Source organism: Lygodium microphyllum, chromosome 28 (assembly GCF_053477565.2).
Source record: "Lygodium microphyllum isolate KBCC chromosome 28, Lygodium_microphyllum_v1.1.10, whole genome shotgun sequence".
NCBI classification, from domain to species: domain Eukaryota; kingdom Viridiplantae; phylum Streptophyta; class Polypodiopsida; order Schizaeales; family Lygodiaceae; genus Lygodium; species Lygodium microphyllum.
Genome location: NC_141162.1, coordinates 84,780,311 through 84,801,911, shown reverse-complemented (window position 1 = coordinate 84,801,911; position 21,601 = coordinate 84,780,311). Strand labels below are relative to the sequence as shown.

The window sequence follows — 21,601 nt, the reverse complement described above, 5'->3', positions numbered from 1 at the left end:
TGCTCATGCAGGAAGGTCATCCTGTAGCATACTCTTCAAGGAAATTAAAGAGTCATGAGAAGAATTATGCTACGCATGATCTGGAATTGTCAGCTGTCATCCATGCTCTAAAGCTTTTGGAGACACTACTTGTTGGGTAACAAGTTTACTCTAGTGAGTGATCATAAGAGTCTCAAGTGGATCTTTACCCAGAACGAGCTCAACATGAGGCAACATTGGTGGATTGAAGTGCTAGAAGAGTATGACTTTGAGATCAAGTACGAACCAGGAAAAGAGAATGTAGTAGCCGATGCACTCAGTCACAAGGCATTCCTTAATTCTCTAATCTTGCAAAATCCATCAACAGCTAGATCTCTAGCTACAAAGGTATCTATGCCAAACAATCCAATACTTGAGTTAGCTAGAGAGGAAGCATGCCATGACCCAGCCTACCAAACGATGCTAAGGGAGATCTCTATCAAGGATCAGGAACAAAAGCTGCAGGCTAAGTATCATGAATTCTCTATCAATAATGGACTTGTCTACTATAGAACGAGGCTATGTGTACCGACAAGTTAGTCACTGAAGAAGAAAATATTGTGGGAAGCTCATGATTCCCCTTTCTCAAGACATCCTGGCTATGCCAAGACTCTCAATGCAGTTAGGAAGAGCTACCATTGGGAGAGGCTTAAAGGTGATGTTCTCAATTATGTCATTGAGTGTTTGTCTTGTCAACGTATCAAAGCCGAACATGTCAAAATGCCAGGGAAGTTGCAACTGCTTGACATTCCCCAAATGAATGAGAATGCATCAGTATGGATTTTGTTGTTGGCCTACCCCAAGTTCAGGGGGGATACAACTCCATCATGGTTGTGGTTGACATGCTAACTAAGGCTGCACACCTTATTCCAGTAAAGACAAACTATAAAGGCTTAGACATTGCAAGATTGTTCATCAAGGAGATATTCAAGCTACATGGGCTACCAAGAATAATCGTTAGTGATCATGATTCTCTCTTCACATCACACTTTTGGAGAGCTATCTTTGAAGCTATTAGGACTCAACTCTATTTTAGCACAGCTTACCATCCCCAAATCGATGGTCAAATAGAGCGAGTCAATCAAGTCATCGAGGATATGCTTAGGACATACTGCCATCATGAACCAAAAAGGTGGATTCAATACTTACCTTTGGTTGAATTTGCCTACAATACTTCTTACCAACAAAGCATTCAGATGACCCCTTTCCAAGAATTGTACGGTCATGATTGTCGAAGTCCCCTAAACTTCTCAGATCCAACCTTGAGGGTTGAAGCTTCAAGGTAGATGTTGGAAGAGATGGAAGACCAAATAAAGTCAATAAAACAAGACATCCAAGCTGCCAAGGATACACAGAAGGCATACGCAGATTTGAAGCATCAATATAGAGTCTTCGAAGAAGGAGACATGGTCTTCATTCGTGTACGCCCAAAGAAGAGTTCCCTATCCTTAGGAGATTGCAAGAAGCTAAGTCCAAGGTATTGTGGACCGTACAAGATCCTCAAGTGCCTAGGACCTAATGCTTATAGACTGCAACTCCCTGAGACTCTAAGGATTCATAATGTATTCCATATCAGCCTATTGAAGAAATACGTATCTAATCCTAACCATGTACTTGATTACCAACAAGTTGTAATGCCTAGTCAAGGAGTCCTTGAACTAAGGCCTGACAGGATCTTAGATGTTAGGGAGAGACAACTGAGATCCAAAACCTTGAGAGAATGCCTCATCTAGTCGAAAGATTATCCCAAGGAGGATGCCACTTGGATAGATGAAAGCACTCTCAACCATAAATATCCCCAGTTTATCTCGAGATGAAAACATCTTGATTCCTCCAAGGGGGAGAGAATGTAACATTTTCGAATCTAAAATACGCATTGTTCATATGAATCTCCTCTTGGAAACCAAAAAGGTAGGATAATATCAAAATTTTTAAATATTCCCCTTATCCCCCCAGCCGATTGTCGTGCTGGAGGGGAGGGGAATAGGAGGTATGATCAAGCTCCTTGATGGAGCTTGTAGGGGGGAAGATTCCATGCGAAATGATGCGTGGGGAAGGAAGGATTCCCTCTCCTCACCTATTTAATCTGTGACAGAGATACAGAGGCTAGGGAGGCTAAGGCTGTAAAGGATTGGAAGTGGTCGTGAGAGAAGAGAAAGGAGCCATCACGCTCCTGCAAACCTTGTGTTGCTACAGCCGAGCTGGAGGAGGAAGGTGATAATCAGACGCCGCTAGATAAGAGTGAAGGAGAGGTAAGACGTCGTCAGACGGCCGTGGAGAGAGAAGCTGACACTGTTGTTGATGAGTGAGAGAGGGCTAGATTGCCGTCATGTGTGTGGAGTGAAGCCAGAGGGGTGGTCGCGTTCGTGGAGCGAGAGTGGAAGCCATCAAACTGTCCGTAAGCTACCACACCAGTGTTGCTGCCATTCGTCTGCCGCCGCCATCCTGCCACCATTCGGCCGATGTTTGCCATCGATTGCCTTTACACCACATGGGCTTCCACATTTCCTTTAGAAGCTCAGAAGCTTCTTAAGAAGCTTCTAAAAGCTTCCTAAGAAGCCCCCCTCATATGGACTACTTAAGCCCTTTTTCCCCCCCACACACAAGATCTCCTCCTAAGGGCTCTTTAAGTCCCTTTTTCCCTTCACACACAAAATCCCTTATTTCCTGTGGGTCTTAAAAAGGCCTTTCAAAGTAAGTTGATAAATCCCCCTTCCTCGGGACTTAAAACCCTCCTCGTAGGTTTACCCCACCCCCGCAATCCAAAGCCTCCTAATCCTTTCTTGTGGGCCTTTCCCAAAAGCCCCTATCATCGTCTTATACCCCCTGCTCTCCGGGATTTTTCTGCCCATTTCCATGCTAGTTCCACCTAATTCCCTTTCTGTGAGGTTTCCCATAAGTCCTCAAAGCCTTCTTGTGGATTTTTCCTCCCCTAGCCGGTTTTAAGGTCTTCTAAAGCCAATTAAAAAAGGGAGTTCACGTACGAAGGAGATGGACAAGATCGTAACTCTGCGCCCGAGGTGAAAAGGCTAAATTCACAATGTCTCCTAAGAAAGCACAAGGCACAGCCATAGGAGGATCGTCTCCTAACATCCACGTGGACATCTCACCACAAGTCCAAATTTTTCTTCCTAATTTTTATTTACGTCGTTATAATTCAATCGTGCATGGATGATTTTTGGAGATAAGATGCATTTTTCGTCTTAAATACTTTGGTTTATTTAAAAGAATTAGCTCACGATGGAAGATTTCGGCCATTATTATTTTAAATAAAACAAACAAAATAAAGTGAGCAGAAGATTGATGTGCATTTCTAGCAAGTAGTTTTTTGTCTGTTGCAATGAATTGAAATTAGATTAATGTCCATATTTACAAAACGGAATTATGAAAGTATACTCCAATTAAGCATGAAAGGAATAAACCGCATATTGCATTATTGAATATCTTTTTTTGAAATGATTCTTGAAGAAAGTTATTAGCAATCGTAGGAAATTGCTAAGACTACATGAAGAAGATTTAACTAGGCAAGTGGTCTAAAAACTTAATTTAACGGAAGGGTGTGTAAGTTATGCATACGACAAATTCATTTGGAAAAGAAAGTAGTAAAAGGCTGCATATTTTAGCATGAATCTTGTTCGCATGTTATAGAATGATTAATTGGAATTAGGCTATAACCTAACATATGCTTGATCTTAAATCGAAAAGTTAGGGTTTTTAAATCAACTTATACGTAGACAATGAATCATGTTCAAGACCACACAAGTTAAATTGGTTTAAGCCTAAATCACCTAAAACCGCGGAGTACTCGTTTAGAAAAGGGTTAATTCAATACAATGTATGCCAAGGAACTGACTAGGGCTAGCACGGTGAAGACATTTACCTAGTCGCACGTATTTCCAAAACTGAAACTCCTATACCCTAAATACTTTCCCACATTCATGGAATGTAGGGATAGTAGGACATACTTGCGAGAAAAGATCTAGGGTTTTTTCCCTAGGAATCTCTCGCTAAAAAGATGAAACTCGGAACCCTAGGATTGACAATGTCAGCCTAATGCAAATAGGAACGGATTGTTATATCTAAACATGACACCGTGATTAGAAGACACCATAGATGGATAGAATAGTCCCATAGTTTGATGCGACACTTGTGCAACAAGTTGCAGAGTCGCATGATCTTGTGATTGGATCACAAGGGAATGGCCAATTTCTCGGAATGAGGTTGGCAGATTCTTACGCAAGTTATTTTGCAAGAGGATGAATAATCGTCCTAAAATAGTATCTTTCTGGGGTAAAGATAATTGCTTGGAAGCAAAGGACCAACCAATAAATTGGAATAACATATGAACTTAAGGTATTGATCAAGTCGGATTAATAGGGTGTGCCCTAACCCAGGATCTAGGGTTAACAAATAAACCCTTGGGGATCTTGCCAAGTCGCAATTGATCTCGGATCGAGTGTTGGATGCATTCAGAAAGAAGGATTCGCTCCTTAGCAATTGGCCAAAAATAACGACCAATGGAATTGTTTGTGCTTGTAACAATTTTAAGAGCACTGTTTTGCTTTGTTTGCTCAAGGAATTAAAGGATAAATGGATATCCAATGGTTCAGGTTGAAGGCCTGAAGGGAGAGGCAGCTTCAGTTACCCCCGACTGCTTGCCTGACCCTAACCAAGGGGATTGTTAACCGTGTTGGGAATGTGGACCGAACCTGCCGTGAGAGGTCTCTCCGTTAAGCACTACTTGGAGCAGGAGGATGCTTGGGTGCGAGAGGGGGCCTCTGGCCGTAAATCCCTCGCCTTCGGGGCTCTACAGAAGAGGCTAACGTGACTCGGGATTGGATCTCGAAGCCAGCATACTAGTCTACGGGCGCAATCTTGCATTAGTGATCCCTGTGGATTGCTGGATAGCCTTCGGGCAGATTGTGGATAAGCCTACGGGCTGGACTTTATGTATTTGAAAAATAAATATAATAACCTGTTGAAAAGGAACTTGTTTGACATTGCTTTTCTATGTCAAGTGCTATGATTATGTAAAGGAACCAGTGCCTAACAGTTTAATTAAGGAAGATGATTGATACATGTCCAACTAAATGTGTTAGGTAATTAAATAACTAAAACAACCTGAGGAAAGTGCGGAAGATGGGCCATGGGTCCGTCCTACGGATGGGTGGTCCCGGTTGGCCAGGAACTTTTCTCAATCACCACGCACAGCAAGAAGATCGTTCAAAGAACACGAACAGCAAGAGCATTGACCTAGAGTCTAAGTTATAGATGATCCCGATTTACGCTGTTTTAGGGGAATGGAATGGGACTATGCCTTATGGCAGAGAGGTTGAGCTTCGCATCCCTCTCCTTTCCCGTTCTCGTTGAACCAAGTGCAGCGTAAACCCGCTTCGGACTTGGCGTTTCTGCGTAAAGTAGTTCGCTCGGATTCAATGCTAGTTGCCGTTAGGAAATGACCAATAGGAAAATCCCTAATTCAGGTCGGTCCTAAGTGGGAACGGCCAGAAAACTTCTGCTACGTGGCAGATGCGGAAATCCCTAGATCGCAAACCCCGTAACATTCCATGGAAGTGCTGAGCGGAGCTTTCTAGACATCCTTTCCAATGGACTGCTAAGACGTGTCCTGAAGATGACATGTGGAAATGCTACACCTATATGAGGTGTCAACCTTTCTAAACTTTTCAAATAAGATTTTCTATGTGACAAACTCCTTTTAGAGGAAGAGCTACATGTTGCAAGTTGAGTGAGAAAAAGAAGCATGTCGCATGATGTCATTAGATATCTCTTTTACCTCCAAGACCCATATGATGGGGTCTAAAATGGGTCGGAACTAGCTATGGCACTAGTCAGACCTCATGCACACACCAGACAACCCCACCCCATGGCCTCGCGGCCATGAGCGTCTAAGATTATCTCTATACTTAATACTGATGTCAATCTTGTGTTTGTATTAGGTCATAGTCCAACGTTTATCATCCCTTCTCCTCAGAGGGAGATCCCATAACATATAGGCATAGTACCTCGTAGCACAGACATAGGGAAGCACCTCTCAACTAATTGTTGTGGCTCCATTCTGACTCTCTTACACCTCAGGGATTGGCCCCAAGATGCATCGCTTCAACATAAAGTACACATGATACAAGATCCACTCTTTCATTTTGAACATATTCCAAGAGATACCATGTGTCCTTACCAAATAATTTCCCAAGAACGATCGACTAGCCTACAGCTTAGGACGTCTTCATACGCTCAAGCATAGGTCATCATAATGGAAAATAGGTGCTATGCATCCAGTTCTTTATATTCTGATATCATGTTTGATATGCACAGGCAAAAGCTTCCATTGCATAGTTGTAGGGGTTCATTTTGTCATGTTTTGATGTATGAAAAGCGATAAATCACAAACTTTAACAAATATATAGGTAAAATTGAGGCTAAACCTCATGCTCTGCTACTACCATATATTCACAAACACCGATTATATTTCTCCTTATTTTTATGAAGCGTATTTCTATTTTTTTCCTATTTTCCCTTATTCTTTAGTATTTATTTGATAATAATCACTATTATTTGTTGATTTTCCTTAAACCAATCATTTTAGCATACTCAAATTCAATTTTATATTCAAATTTTTCCCATAGGAACACATTTCACCCACCCGAAATGACAAATCCATCATTTTACCCTTAAAAACCACATTTTTGAGTTTTGCACGATTTAAATAGCGCATGCAAATCATTATCAAACCAAAATTTTTTGATAGATAGTAATGAAATATGATGCAACTAGCACCCAAGCAATTTTGCATCCCATAAGCACATTGTTTCCATAAAGAAATATCCAAAAAAACTTCATTTCCTTCATAAAAAATAGTCATACCGTGTTTCTACGAAACCCGAGACACATTGAATGACTGCATGACCAAATGTCATACCGCTATGTGCACACCGTGTAAAAAAAAATAGAGTGTGGTTTCCTTTTAGATTTAGAGAGCCAATGCCACTTTAGGCATTAATATTAGTGCCCATGGTTCAAAATATTATATTTTTAAAGATAATTTTTTAGTCAATTTTTAATATTCTAGATATTATCTCATGTAAAAATCCATAAAACTATAGATAACTTCTAGATTAAAAGGACATGTAAAAGAAAGCATGTAGATTTCAGCCAATTTGAGAGGATTTTATGTAAAAAAAGAGATTAGCAAAATCAAGTGACATGCGATCGCTGTTTTCAGGCAGTGAACAACACTCCGAAAGTGGAAAATAAAGAAGGAGTGACTTGGCAGGATTCTGGACAGGTGTCCTGGTATTTAACCCCCCCTTTCGAAGCCATTGGAAGTATCAAATTGGTGATCTCAGCAACATAGAGGAAGGTATTATTTTGTACACGCTTTTGTCTATTAGAGTTATATTTTCTCATAATGCTGAAAGAAACTGGCAGGCTTCATCTCTGTTAGTATTCTTCTATATTTTCTAATTCTTTTTGAGAGTATTCTTCTACATCTTCAATCTCTTCGAACCCTTCACCTTGCTGTCATTTATCTTCTGTCTACTCCTCTCCTTGAATCTACCTTCACCCTGCTGTCATTTATCTTCAAGAACTTGGCTTGAAACCTTCAACCCTTCTCTTATCTCTACCATCTTTGGAGTCTAAGCTATTGAACCCCTGTACACTATTCTCTTGCCAAACCCATGTGGTGACCTTCAACCCTATGTGTTGCGACATTGGTAAACCCGACGTGAAGGTCGGTGTAAGATAACTCCAAGATGGGGGATTCTTTAGGAGATACTCTACAACAATTGGTGCACATATTGCAACAGACTCAGCAACAACTAATCCAAATGTTACAACAACAACAACAAAGGCAATACGAAGAGAAGATTGATTCCACAGCTATCAAGGCCCTAGAGGAAGTTGTAAAACAATTTTAATGGTCAAAATTTCTCTATTTTTTTCGAAAAAATGCTCTTCTTTAGTATACCACAACATGCATGGAGCCGTTATTTTACCAGACTATCCAAGCATGGTCTTCAAGAAAGAATCCATGGTCTTTTTCAACAAGATGCAGATTTGGCTACATTGGAATGCCGGGATTGAATATTTGGACAGTGCAATTGTAAAATCTCCATTGTCATAAACAAATACCAAAGAAAAAGAAACCGAATATCTTCGTATGAACCTCCTCTTGCGAGGAGGTCAAAAGGATAAGGATATATTTTATGGCAATTTTTTTTTGTGATTATCCCTTCTTTCCCCAGCCGAAGGCCGTGCTGTGAGGAGAGGGCTATGGCACGGATGACTAAGCTCCTCGCTGGAGCTTGTGCAAGGGGGATAGGCCATGCATTAGGCCGCATGGGGGGAGGGGAGGTCCCTCTCCCTAGCCTATAAAAACCTTGTGGGGGGGAGTCAAGAAGGGAGAGAGCCATAATGCTGCAGTTGCTGCCGTGTGAGAAAGAAGAAAGTAGCATCATCTTTGTGTGAGTCGTGAGGATGAAGAAGATCGAGAAGAGCTGAGAGGCTGACAAACATGAGAGAGAGAGGAGTAAGGAGGAGCTGACGCTGCCGTGTGAGATAAAGAGGTGAGCCGCCGCCTGAAGCTCTAAGTGCATTGTGCAGGAGGGAAGATTGCCAATGAGGACATGCTGCCGCCATCATTTCAGCCGTGCCCGCCAAGAAGCCACCATTATACATTATCTCCTCTCCTCCCACATGGTGAAATCACGCCTATAGAAGCTTTCCCAGAAGCTTCCTGGAAGCTTCTTGGGAAGCTTCCAAGGTCCCTTAGGAAGCCCCCCTTCCTGTGGGCTTTCTTAAGCCCTCCTCTAGTGGGTTTTTATAACCCCTCCCCCCCTGAGATTTAACCCCTTCACAGGCGATCTATACACCCCCTTTCCCCCTTTTTCAATCCATAAGTCCATTTAAAACCCCCCTTTTCCCGTGGGGTTCCATACAAATCCCTTTTTGGCCAATTTTAACCCCTGGGTTTCTTAAAACCCCTTTTCCTATTGCCTCTCAAGAGGGTTTTTTAAAACCCCCCCACCGGGATTTAAGCACCCATTCCCTCGCAATTTTCACCATTTCACAAAGCCCATTTAAAACTACCTTCCTTAGGCTTCCATAGGCCTTATCAGGTGGGTCTTATTACCCTTGGGTTTTTAAGCACCCGTTTTCCCCTTGCATTTCCTTTTAAATCCCACCATAGCTCGGTTCTTTTCTTTTAAAAACCCTTCCCACACAAGTCTTTTAAAACCATTATATCCTTTTTCGTGAAACCCTATTATATCCGGGATTTCCAATTCCCCGTTTCCTTACATTCCCCAAAGTCGTTTTTGACGGTTGTAAAGTCCTAATCATGAAATCCCTACTTCAAGGAGGAAGCAAATAAAACCTTCTACAGTCGGGTTCCAAAAGACGGTGAAATTGGTCAAGGAAGCTGAATCTCAAAAAGAAATTGTGCATGCAAGGGAGACAGGCCAAGATCATAAGTTTGCGGCCAAGGAAAAAAGGTCGAATTTGTGATGGCCCCTAAAAAGGCACAAGGCACAACCGCAGGAGGATCATCTCCTAACATCCATGTGGATATTTCACCACAAGTCTAGGTTTTCTTCCTAATTTTGATTTACGTCGTATTTTTCAATTGTGCATGGATCATTTATGAAAATTAGGATGCACTTTTTCGATTGAAATACTTTGGCTAAATGAAAGGAAATAGCTTACGATCAAGGAATCAGTCATTTGTATTTTTCAAATAAACGAACAAAGAAAGAGCGTAAGATCTCTATGTATTCTTAGCAAGTGGTTTTTGTCATTACAAAGTAATGAATTTAGATCAACTAAAGATCATCTTTATAAAGTCAAAATTATTGTTGTATACTTCGATTATGCATGGAAAGATAAAATCACATGTGGCATCATTAGACATCTCCTTCTTCTCAAGGATTCATTAAAGAAGATTGGTAACAATCGTAGGAATTTGCAAGGCATGGAAATGATTCTAGGGCTGCATGAAGTAGATCAATCTCTAGGAAATTGGCATAAATCTCAATCAATTACGTAAGTAGTTACGAAAGGTTGTGTAATTTCAGCATACGAATAATTCGTTCAGAAATAAAATTAGGAAAGGCTGCATGGTTCATTTTAAACATAAAACCCTAAAGCTTAGTAGCATGAATCTTGTTTGCATGTTATAGGAGGATCAATTGGAATTATGCCATAACTTAACATATGCTTTGATCTTAACCATAAAAGTTAGGGTTTGTAAATCAAATCATACGTAGGCAATGAATCATGTGATTAAGAGAATGGTATTGTAAATATCTTCAAGAATAGACAAGTAAATTGGTTTACCCTAAAACACCTAAACCACGAGGGACTCGTTTAGGAATGGTTAAATCGATGCAACATATCCCAATTGCTAACTAGGATTTTGCAGGTTGAGGACGTGACCTAATCACTCTGATACCAACTATAACGTGTCTACCTGTTCCCTTCAGGAAACGTCTTAGTAGTCCATCAGAAAGGAGGTCTAGAAAGCTCTGCCCGGCACTCCCATGGAATGCCACGAGATTTGCGATCTAGGTCTTTCCACGTCTGCCACATAACGAAAGTATTCTGGCCGTTCCCACTGATGAGGACTGACCTGAATTAGGGTTTCTTCTAATGGTCATTTCCTAAATGGAAAACTAGCGTCGAACCCCAAGTGAACTACTTTACGCAGAAACGCTAGGGCCGAAGCGGATTCACGTTGCACTTGGTTCAAGGAGAATGGGAAATGAGAGGGATGCAAAGCTCAACCTCTCTGCCATAAGGCATAGCCCCATTCCATTCCCCTAAAACATCATAAATCGGAATTATTATAACTTAGACTCTAGGTCAGCGCCCTTGCTATTATAATTCCGATTTACATTGTTTTAGGGGAACGGAATGGGGCTATGCCTTATGGCAAAGAGGTTCAGCTTTGCATCCCTCTCATTTCCATTCTCCTTGAACCAAGTGTAGCATGAATCTGCTTCGGCCCTGGTGTTTCTGCGTAAAGTAGTTCACTTGGGGTTCGATGCTAGTTTGCCGTTTAGGAAATGACCATTAGGGGAAACCTTGATTTAGCTCAGTCCTAAGTGGGAACGGCGAGAATACTTCCGCTACATGGCAGACGCAGAAAGACCTAGATCGCAAATCCCATTACATTCCATGGGAGTGCTGGGCGGAGCTTTCTAGACCTCCTTTCCAATGGACTGCTAAGACGTGTCTTGAAGGGAACAAGTAGACACGTTACAGTTAGTATCAGAGCTAACCAACAAAGGATTTTCTTTTAAGAAATCTTAATAAGAAGAAGTAAAGAAAATGTTGCTGTTCCAAATATTTCCTTACTTTCGATGCTGTCTTGTAGAATTACGAAGCATGGAATAGGTTCTTAGTGTTCCGAGTCATGTTTATGACCGCGATGCTTTCCCCAGATTATCGACAAAGGGTTGAAATGATGAACATCCTAGATTGTAACTATAATCCATCGCCTTTATACGTGGAACGAAGATGGACGGGTGCCTTAGGAATCTACTATATAGCTTCCCACCGGTTTGCATACCTTCAAACCAACCTAAAGAGGATCAAGTGGTTGGAAGACCTGAAGGTCGTAAAGCTGTTCATTTTTATGGAGGCTCACATAAACTCAACTTTACATATTCGAGGTTGGAGGGTTGAGCTGAACTCATATGTATATGAGGAAGTGACCCGTGTAATCCCCGCTGACAGGATCTTAGATGTTAGGGAGAGACAACTGAGATACAGAACCTTGAGGGAATGCCTTGTCCAGTGGAAAGATTATCTGGAGGAGAATGCCACTTGGGTCGATGAAAGCACTCTCATCCATCAATATCCCCAATTTATCTTGAGATGAGGACATCTCGATTCTTCCAAGGGGGAGAGAATATAATATTTCCGTTGAAAATATTTCTAACCCGCTTGATACTCATGCAAGGGAATGCGGGCATTGAATATTTGGACGGTGCAATTTTACAATCTCCATTGGCATAAACAAAGACCAAAGAAAAAGAAACCGAATATCCTCATATTAACCTCCTCTTGGGAGGAGATCAAAAGGATAAGGATATATTTTATGGCAATTTTATTTTGTAATTATCCCTTCTTCCTCCAACCGAAGGCCATGCTGGAGGACAGGGGTATGGCACGGATGACTAACACTACAAGGGAATGGGGCAATAGCGACGCCGATTAGCGACGGCGGATGTCGGTGTCGCTATAGGCGTCGCAATATGCGTCGCTATTTGCGTCGCATTTGCGACGCAAATAGCGACGCATATAGCGACGCCAATTGCGACGCCGCAGGGAAAAAAAGCGCGGCCGAAACCAGAGCGCCGTTTTCATTTTGTTTTCTTCGCCTTTTGAGAGTGAGAGCGAGGGAGAGAGCGAGGGAGAGAGCCAAGGCTTTGTGGGAGAAGAGGAGGAAGAGACTTGCCGCCGCCGCCGCCGCCGCCACCGCCACCGTTGTTGTTCGTGAAGGAGAGGAGGAGCCCTCGTTGCAAAGAGAAGCTGCCCACGCTCGCCATATCTCATTGGTGAGTCTCCCTCTCTCTTTCTTTTACTTGTTGAAGGTTTAAATCGTTCTCTTTTGTTTGTTTAGGAGAGGAAATGAAAGAGAAGGAGAGGGAGAGGGAGAGAGAGGGAGAGAAAGAGAGGGAGAGAAAGAGAAAGAGAGGGAGAGTGCATTCTCTCTCTCTCCCTTTTGCTTGTTTAATGTTTAAATTACTTTCTTCTTTGCTTGTTTAGGAGAGGAAACAAGAGAGTAAGAGAGAGGGAGAGGGAAAAGAAGAGGGAGAGGGAAAGAAAGAGAAAGAGAAATAGAGGGAGAGGGAGAGGGAGGGGGAGGAAATAGGAGAGGGAGACAAAGAGAAAGAGAGGGAGAAGGAGGGAGAGTGCATTCTCTCTCTCCCTCCCTCTCCCTTTTGCTTGTTTAATGTTTGAATCACTTTATTTTTTACTTGTTTAGGAGAGGAAATGAGAGAGAGAGAGTGAGAGGGAGAGGAAGGGAAAGGAAATGAGAGAGGGATAGAAAGAGAAAGAGAGGGAGAGTGCATTGTATCTCTCCCTCTCCCTTTTGCTTGGAGGATGTTTAAATCACTTTATTTTTTGCTTGTTTAGGAAATGAGAGAGAAAGAGAGATAGAGAGGGAGAGGGAAAAAAAGAGAAGGAGAGGGAGAGGGAGAGGAAGAGGGAGAGAGAGGGGGAGGGGAAGGAAATGAGGGAGGGAGAGGGAGAGGGAGAGGGAGAAAGAGGGAGGGAGAGGGAGAGGGAGGGGGAGGGAGGAAATGAGAGAGGGAGAGGGAGAGGGTGAGGGTGAGAGAAAGAGAGGAAGAGAGGGAGAGGGAGAGAAAGAGAGGGAGAGGGAAGGGAAGAAAATTTAAGATAATATACGTATTGATAATGGTATGCAATGTGCTTTGCATACGGCCACGTACTTCATCAAAATGAACCCAAAATTATTGTTATAGAAAAAAAAACCCTTAAATTGAGTATAGGATAATTTCTCTCAGGTCTTATGACTATGGGTAGAATTGATTGAAATAAATTTTATTACTATAGTTATAAAATTTCATAGATGGCGTGCATTAATTTTAAAATGGATTACTTATACTCAAAGCCGAGATATAACAAAAAATTATCTACCGGGACAAACAAATCGTTGAGCATGATACAAGGCCGAGATATAACATCGGAAAATCTCTCGACTACTATATACAATGCAAGGTTTATGGTCAACTTGCAACTTGACGTACATCTCCATAAAGCTATCCATTTAAGCCTTGTTTGCTGTAATGTAGATAAGATGGCAAACGAAGAAGGTCCTATTGTTCAAGACCGCGAGTCGTATCTTAATCAGCGTGTCCCATGTCCTTGCTCTCAATGCAAGTTGGCAATTAGACGAAAACGCCGATTGTCTATAGAACACGTACGACGATTTGGCGAGTTTCAATCTGAGATCATTGATCAGGCGATTGCAGACTTTCAGCAAACGGTAATTTGAAGTTAGCATTTTTCATGCATTGTACTCTCAAGCTAATTGAAAACCATACACAATAAGATTGGGTCTTGTTGGTAAATTTTGTATCCAGGGGGGTGATGTCTCGACCCAAGGGGGAGTGCACCCTTTGCGGCCAATTAGAAGAGTTCGTGGACGTGCGATGGATGGATTGCAGGAGCCAATCGACCACTCGCAAGGCCCATCTATACCATCAATGCCAGAGGAGACAGACAACCTTCCCGACTTGCCTACAATCTTGGAGCCTGAGATGGAGGCAATGATCGATGCATTGATTTCCATGGATGTTGAGACATCTGACCCGCTCAGAGAGGAAGCATCCATACCATTATATGATGGGTGCCAAGTATCTCGGTTGAAGACATTGCTTGCACTCTTAAGTGTGCAAGCAAAATACGGTTGGAGCGATACGAGTGTGACTGAGTTATTCAGGTACCTTGCACACAGACTTCATTGTTTTTTTTTTAAACAGTATTATTGCAAACATGGATAGATTTTTCAAGGTGTTTTATGATTTTTTCAGGTTATTGAAATATCATATATTGCCACCTGCAAACACCATGCCTGAGTCTCGTGATGATGCGCGACATGTTTTACGGAAGCTTGGCATGGACTACAATAACATCCATGCATGTATCAACGACTGCATATTGTTTCGAGATGAATACGAGAGTATGGAGACATGCCCAAAGTGTGGTGCTCACAGGTATCGACAGGACTTGCAAGGGCAAACCATCCCTCAAAAAGTCCTCAGACACTTTCCGCTCATCCCCCGCATAAACCACATGTTTCGCACGTCTGCCATGGCAAGCTTGACAACGTGGCATGTGCAAAATAGGTCCACGGATGGAGTTCAATGAATATCAGCAGATTCGCGCGCATGGAGCCACATTGACTCTACCTTCCCAGGCTTTGCGCGAGAGCCAAGGAATCTTCGGCTCGGTCTCGCCATGGATGGTGTGAACCCATTCGGTCTGCGCTCGACTTCTTACAGTGTGTGGCCTATAGTGCTTGTCAACTACAACATTCCTCCATGGCTTTCTACGAAGAAAGGACATCTCATCCTTAGCTTGCTCGTCCCGGGCCGCTACAAAGTAAAAAATATGGACGTGTATTTTCGTCCATTAGTCGATGAGCTTAAGATTTTGTGGGAGGAGGGGGTCACGGTGCAAGATATGAGCAGGCGCGATGGTCGGCGGTCAGCCAACATTCAAGCCATTCTCATGTGGACGATGCATGACTTTCCGGGATTGGGAGAGTGCTCAGGTGAGCAGACCTTTGTTCTCGCCGGTAATATCTATATTTTATTTCATTCAATCAAGTATTCACTAGGTCGTGGATCGCCTTGCAGGTCTCGTTACCTCAGGTTATCATGCATGTCCATTGTGTGGGCCACAGTTAGACTCCCGAAGGTCACGAACCATGAAGAAGATAGTATATCAAGGACACGCCGCTTTCTTGCCGGAGGATCATGAACTCAGGGAAGGTTTTCTTGGACGACCTCCAGCACGTATGAACGCTGCAAGCTGGTACGAGCTGAAAATGGTAAACCCGGATTCACATCCAAATGGAATGCGGCGGTTCTCAGTTTTCTACGAGTTGCCATATTGGACCCACTTACAGGTCAACCACTTGTTGGATCCCATGCATATTTTCAAAAATGTGGGCAGCTTGCTATGGGACCACATCACAGGAAAGAGAGACACTATAGGGGCACGAATGGATTTAAAGGAGGTAGGTAAGATGGAGGCGCTTTGGCCGCAGTCGAGTGCTGAAGGGGGAGTGCAGCTTCCTCGCGCTCCCTGGGTTTTGTCTACCAAAGAAGAGCGCATTGTGAAGCAAGTAATCAAGTCTATCCGCACTCCGACGGGTATGATGCGTTCTCTCAGGTCCGCATTTTCTAAAGATGACCAGATTTCTGGGCTAAAATCCCATGATTGGCATAAGATATGTCAGGTTTGTGAACAGAATGGATTTTAATTAGCGTGGACATTTTGAAATTTGAAAAGTGACCATTATTCTTAATGCTTTCTCATTTTTGGCAGTTTGTCCTACCGATCGCGATCGCGGGATGCCTAACTCCAGAAATTCGTGGGGCCATTTACAAGCTATCGACTTTGGTGCAATGGATCTCATAGAAAGAGATTAAGACGTCCTCTATTGAATCCGCAAGGCGGGGAGCAGTTGAGACGGTCTGTCTCTTTGAGAAATACCTGCCCACTAGCATGCTCACGATACAAGTTCACCTTCTTGTGCATCTTGTGGATGAAGTGGAGATTGCTGGACCTGTCCATACGCGATGGATGTTCTTCCTGGAGCGCTTCATGAAAACCCTGAAAGGCTTTGTGCGACAACGAGCTCGTCCGGAAGGTAGCATGGCGGAAGGTTGGTTGGTGTCAGAGGCGTTAGTGCATATCTCACAATGGCTACCAACGGTGGAACCAGACAATGAAATGCTATGGACGCTGAAGGACGATGACAGGCTGACTGGAGATGTGGTGGTTGGAAATGGGGTAGAAAAAAGAATGGATGCCTCAATGGAAGAGAAGGTGAATCGCTTTTGTATGTTGCACCATGCCTCCATGGAGACGTGGCTCGCCAAGTACCAGATTGCAAGGCAAGATCGAGAGGAAGCACGAGCCGAATTCCGACGCAGTACGCGTCACCGACCGCAGCATCCAGCGAAGGGACAGAGGTCTCAATGGAGGAGTGGGAGTTCTCGAGGGGATGTAGTCCAAAGGTAATGAGGGGTTTAGAATGTGCCGTATCTAAATTTGCTTGCTACATCTAATTTGAGTGTTTCAATGTGCAGTACAAAATATATAGTGCAGCATGGTCGCGCGGACGGCATTTTCGGGTGGAGCTTATTGACAAAATGCGCTCCACAATGGACTGTGGTGTCATGGCAAGGTTTGAGCAAGAGAGCCGGCGACGAGCAACGGATCCGAACACGGTTGTGGATGAGATGGAGTATTTTGGGAATTTGCAAAGTATTATTACGGTGGATTACCGTAGCTTCTCCATGATAATATTCGACGTGCAGTGGTACTTGGAGGAGCTGGCGCAACAGTTCGACGAGGTCCATCTGGATTTCTCGAAATAGATTCTGAAAAAAAATGGATGGATTTGCGCGACACCTTTGTGTTGCCGGCCCATTGTGAACAGGTGCAACTAGGCATTTGCTTGCTAATTGTAATACGACATGGTTTATGTCACAATGGTTTGAAGACGGTTTGTAAGTGTTTGTGAACAGGTAATCTTCTATCCAAATCCTCGACAACCTCGATGGTGGTATGTTATACCTTCAACTCCTCGAGGTGCGAGAGTATACGATCAAAGCGATGTTCCAGGCATAGATGAAGAAAATATGCAAATAGAGGGATCGAAATTACAAGGGGTGGAGGCCACCGCAAGCTAGGAGCCTGCATCGGCTAACAATGATGGAAATACAGAAGTCGTAGAATTTTTTGAGAACGAGACAGACTCGTTGTTTTGTGGTGACATGTCTATCGACCTTCCAGTGTATGCAGAGTTGTGTCAGGAGATTAACATGGGACCATAGAATACTTCATTCTTGGAGAATTGTATTACTCAATTCGTTGTTTAGATCTTCCATAAAGGTAGATAAGATATGCATTTTAAAAGGGATTTTTCAAAAATGATTTTATTAATGTGCTTTGCATAGTTTAAATTGATTATTCTAACATTATTTTTTATCTGTGCAGGTATCGACATTTTCAGGATGAGTCGAGGGATGAGCGATGAGGAGTTTCAGGAGATGATGGCACGTATGTCTCCAGATCATCTCGCGAGATTCAGAGAGATAGCAGATCAGGAGCTGTCTCGTTCTTCGTCAGGACGCTCTGCTAGATCAGATTCGGCGCGATCAGATGCTTCAGCTTCGAGTAGACGATCTCGACGCTCGCGACTTGGGCCAGAGGGAGGGACTGCGACTGCAGGAGGATCAGGGGGTGCTGCTGTGGAGACACGGACGCGGTGTCTCCGTCTCATCGTTCAGCTGGAGCTCGGTCACCGCCAGGATTTGTCACACCTGTGGGGACGTCCACTCCAGTTACTCCGGCTTTTGCGCAGCCGTCGGCAGATGTCACGCCTTTTGGTGGCACTCCTTTTGGTTGCACCCCCTCTGGTGGCACTCCTTTTGGTGGCACACCCTCTGGTGGCACCCCTTTGTGTGGCACTCCGGGAGAGGGTACCCCCGTCGGTACACCGGATGTTCACGGATCTCCTGGATATGCCCAGGAGCGTGGACGGAGATGGGAGAGGGCCCATACAAGGCACACTCCTAGGGATTATGGATACCTAGTGGATGGCAGGTCAGGAGCCATCATCATGAATGATGAGGGGAGGAGGGTGATGGCTCGCATGAGGGAGTTGTGCCAACAAGTTTTTCGGCACAATGTCCTGGATCATTGGAGGAACATACCGGAGGGGAGCAAGGAGTACATAGTAGCATCCTTGCACGAGGAGTTCCCGGTGCCAGCCGTAGTGGATAGATTCTCTACGGGCTGGATGATGGATTGCATGCGTGCATACATGTCACATAGACGATCCGACGCACGCAAGGCAATCAAGAGTGGGGCTCCAAAGCCCGAGTGGTTAGATGCAGACGACTGGCACCGACTGAGGGAGGGGGCTACAAATTCGCCAGGACGTTGGAGTCAGCAGCGGGAGGCGGCGAGGGCACGAATCGAGGCCGGATCGGTACATCATCTTGGGAGTGGCGGCCACAGGACATATTTGGAGGACTTTGTAAGATTCTCTTTTGTTTTGCTTATTTGTTTTTTTGAGATATTCTTTGTACTGACAATCATGTTTCTAACAGTTAGCATTTTGTTTTCTTTGCAGCACTCCATTACAAATCGCTATCCGCAAGGCCTTGAGACTCGATATGCAGAGAGGCACGGTCTCAGATCATTGATCGACCGATTGTATAGACGCGGCGGCCCAGTAAGTCACTCATCTTTCTTGTCCGTAGTTACCATGAGATATTTGAATGCATTATTGTATGGTGGATTGATATGTTGTTTCTTTTTCTGCAGAATCCGTTTGATGCTCCTTTACAGCGGGAAGAGCTTTCGGGGGATGACGATTTGTAGCTCGCCCTTGGATCCTTAGAGCTCACATACCTTTAGTTTTTAGTCGCCCGATCTATGTAGACATTTTCTATGTATTAGTGATATTGTTTTATGATTGTACCAATCGCATTTTATGCAATATCATGTATTTATTTCATCCATCAATTTTATGATTTCAGTATACATTCTTTTTGTTTGCAAACGCTTTGTATGAAGCAGTGCAGAAACTATTTTGTATGGCTCTCATACAACACACAGTGCTATATGTGGCAGGGCAGCTTGCTGCCCTGCCACAAATTTTTTTTTTTCTCTGTTACCGTCGCTATTTGCATCGCAAATTTACTGCATGCGTCGCTATTGCCGTCGCTATCAGCGTCGCAAATTCTTTGTAACCGTCGCTATATGCGTCGCTATATTCGTCGCAAAATGCGACGAATATAGCGACGCATATAGCGATGCATATAGCGATGCATATAGCGACGGTTATAGCGACGATTCTATGGCGTCGTCAATAACGACGCTTTTTGCGACGACGGGGGCAAATTTTGTTGTTTGAATTTTCGTCGCTTTAAACGTCGCTATAAGGTCTATATCTTGTAGTGTAAGCTCCTCGCTGGAGCTCGTGCAAGGGGGATAGGCCATGCATTAGGCCGCATGGGGGGAGGGGAGGTCCCTCTCCCTAGCCTATAAGAACCTTGTGGGGGGGGGAGTGAAGAAGGGAGAGAGCCATAACGCTGCAGTTGCTGCCGTGTGAGAAAGAAGAAAGTAGCATCGCCTTTGTGTGTGCCGTGAGGCTGAAGAAGATTGAGAAGAGGTAGGAGGCTGATAGACGTGAGAGAGAGAGGAGTAAGGAGGAGTTGACCCTGCCATGTGAGATAAAGAGGTGAGCCACCGCCTAAAGCTGTAAGTGCACCGTGAGGGAGAGAAGATTACCGCTGAGGAACCGTTGCCGCCATCATTTTGGCCCTGCCCCCAAGAAGCCGCCATTATACATCATCTCCTCTCCTCCCACGTGGTGAAATCATGCCTATAGAAGCTTTCTCAGAAGCTTCCTGGAAGCTTCTTGGGAAGCTTCCAAGGTCCCTTAGGAAGGCCCCCTTCCTGTGGGCTTTCTTAAGCCATCCTCTAGTGGGTTTTTATAACCCCTCACCCCCCCCTTGGGATTTAACCCCTTCACAGGCAATCTATACACCCCCTTTTCCCCTTTTTCAATCCACTAAGTCCATTTAAAACCCCCCCTTTCTCGTGGGATTCCATACAAATCCCTTTTTGGCCGCTTTTAACCCCCGAGTTTCTTAAAACCCCTTTTCCTATTGCCTCTCAAGAGGGTTTTTATAAACCCCCCCACCAGGATTTAAGCACCCATTCCCTTGAAATTTCCACCATTTCACAAAGCCCATTTAAAACTACCTTCCTTGGGCTTCCATAGGCCTTATCAGGCAGGTCTTATTATTACCCCTTGGGTTTTTAAGCACCCTTTTCCCCCTTGCATTCCCTTCTTTTAAATCCCATCATAGCCCGGTTCTTTTCTTTTAAGAACCCTTTCCACACAAGTCTTTTAAAACCATTATATCCTTTTTTGTGAAACCCTATTATATCCAAGATTTCCAATTCCCCTTTCCCTCACATTCCCCAAAGTCATTTTTGACGATTGTAAAGTCCTAATTGTGAAATCCCTACTTCGAGGAGGAAGCCTATAAAACCTAATAAAGCCGCGTTCCAAAAGACGGTGAAATTGGTCAAGGAAGTCGAATCTCAAAAAGGAATTGTGCGTGTGAGGGAGACGGGCCAAGATCATAAGTCTGCGGCCAAGGCAGAAAGGTCGAATTCATGATGGCCCCTAAAAAGGCACAAGGCGCAACCGTAGGAGGATCATCTCCTAACATCCATGTGGATATTTCATCACAAGTCCAGGCTTTCTTCCTAATTTTGATTTACATCGTAATATTTCAATTGTGCATGGATCATTTACGAAAATTAGGATGCATTTTTTCGATTGAAATACTTTGGCTAAATTAAAGGAAATAACTTACGATCAAGAAATCAGTCATTTGTATTTTTCAAATAAACGAACAAAGAAAGAGCATAAGATCTCTATGTATTCTTAGCAAGTGCTTTTTATGCATTACAAAATAACGAATTTAGATCAACTAAAGATCATCTTTATAAAGTCAAAATTATTTTTGTACACTTCGATTATGCATGGAAAGATAAAATTGCATGTGGCATCATTAGACATGTCTTTCTTCGCAAGGATTCATTAAAGAAGATTGCTAACAATCGTAAGAATTTGCAAGGCCTGGAAATGATTCTAGGGCTGCATGAAGTAGATCAATCTCTAGGAAATTGGCATAAATCTCAATCAATTACATAAATAGTTACGAAAGGTTGTGTAAATTCAACATACGAATAATTCATTCAGAAATGA

The 21,601-nt window shown here is 43.4% G+C and overlaps 1 long non-coding RNA gene across 1 annotated transcript; it reads left to right on the top strand.

The window, feature by feature from the left end:
• Positions 1–18,730: 18,730 nt before the first annotated feature.
• LOC148011703 (uncharacterized) lies at positions 18,731–19,165 on the top strand. Its single transcript, XR_015689370.1, has 3 exons — positions 18,731–18,847; positions 18,944–19,045; positions 19,138–19,165. It is a non-coding gene; the product is annotated as an uncharacterized LOC148011703 (long non-coding RNA).
• The last annotated feature ends 2,436 nt before the right edge of the window (positions 19,166–21,601 follow it).